This window comes from Cyprinus carpio, chromosome B3 (genome assembly GCF_018340385.1).
Source record: "Cyprinus carpio isolate SPL01 chromosome B3, ASM1834038v1, whole genome shotgun sequence".
Lineage (NCBI taxonomy): Eukaryota > Metazoa > Chordata > Actinopteri > Cypriniformes > Cyprinidae > Cyprinus > Cyprinus carpio.
Window position 1 is genome coordinate 34,161,897 of NC_056599.1, and position 1,812 is coordinate 34,163,708.

The window sequence follows — 1,812 nt, forward strand, 5'->3', positions numbered from 1 at the left end:
GGTAGAGTTCTTCTGTCAAAAGCAGAAGGAATTTCTAGATTAAATCTATATTGCTTCAACCATATATCTAGACAATAAAACTGTGAAGTCTATCGATCAGATTTTATTTAATTTTTTATGGAAGAACCATGTGCACTACATCCATAAATCTGTTGTCATAAATTCCCTTAAAAACGGTGGACTTGACTTTCTGGATTTCTTTACTTTAAAAAACACTCTCAAAATTAATTGGTTAAAATTTTGTGAATAAGGCCTTCAATGGGTAATTTTCATTTCCTTAATTTTATTTTTGTGACCAACTGGAGGGGTCTTTCTTTTACAATGTGTGATTTCATAAGAATTGTGTGAGAAAAGCCAGGGAAGCCTTCATGCTCAAGCTCTGCTGGCTTGGAAATGATCTACAAGCACAACTTTTCCCGCCAGCGTGGTTTTATTTGGAACAATCTGTGTATTTGTTTAAACATTAAAGTGTTTTTTTTGAAAGCTGGTTGATAAGGGTATTATTTTAGCGTGTCATTTGTGTTAACATCAAAGGATATCTTATGCACATGATGCGTTGCTTGCCCACTTAAATTGTCCTGTGCTCCCGAGAATCGCTCTTGTTTATCTGCGATTAAATCCTGCTATAGTTTCGTTATTGAGAAAGGTGATATTGGCTGATAGGTCCCATATTGTAAATCTAATGATACAGTATGTGGTCCAATTTGTTTTTCACAGACTAAAAATAACAAATCTATTCGTTCTCTGTTTTTGAAAGGGGTTGTACCAAGCTGCTCTGTTTCGTATTGGACTCAATTTGTTGAAGTCCTACGTGGGAAAAAGTATTTGGGTTACTACCACACAAGTTTTTGTATCAAAACAAGATAAAAGAAATCGTGTTTCAAAATAATTAATAAATTCTATCCCTGTTTTATTAGTAAGTTAAGAAGGATATTGGCTGTTTGGCTCTTTGCACTTGGAACGGAAACTGTACCCACATCTTTGACAATGAGTACGGGTTAAAAATGATGGTGTGATGTTCTCTATGTATATCAAAAGATAAGGTACTCTTAATTTTAACTTTGCATTCTAAAATGTAGTTTTGGTTATGTTAATTATGGAAATGTAAATAACGAAGTTTTTGTATTCTATTATTTTGTTGGTTCAGTTTCACATTTCATTAAGTGTGTAAATTTTTCTACCAAAAATACCCTGGTTTTACAAGGTTTATAAAGAGTTGGAAATTACTGTGTACTTCTTCAACATAGTTACTAATAAAAGGCAACTAAAACAGTCCGTTTGTGTTCTATATTTAAAAATATTTGCGGATTGTAAAGGTCATGCTTGTCTAGGATTGGGTTTTTTGTTTTTTATTTATATTATTATTAGTTTATATTACTTTGTATTTATTATTTTTATCCTTTGTTACCCTGGCTTTATATTGTAGTTGATGTTTGTATATAAAATATAAAGATAAGATAAATGTAAAAAAACACAGGATTAGCATCAGGACATTTTTGTAAGGGTCTGCCAACTGGCGTTTAGCACAACCGGAAAGTAAGTATCTATGCCACAACACGCGATTAACCGGAAATGTCCAAGAGGCGGAGGATAGCAACTAGCCGGAATCAAATTAAAAAGAGAAATTGTGGATGATGTTACTGTGACGGAGATGAGTGAAACGGCGGTTTTTTTAAACAGGACAGAATGCACGTACTAAGCAACAGAGCGTTCCGTTAATGAAGAGCTAGAACGAAGTAGTGTGTCGAGTCTACTATTCTTCTACCACACTCAGAAGGATCAAAAAAAAACAACGGGCATGCTTGTCACGGT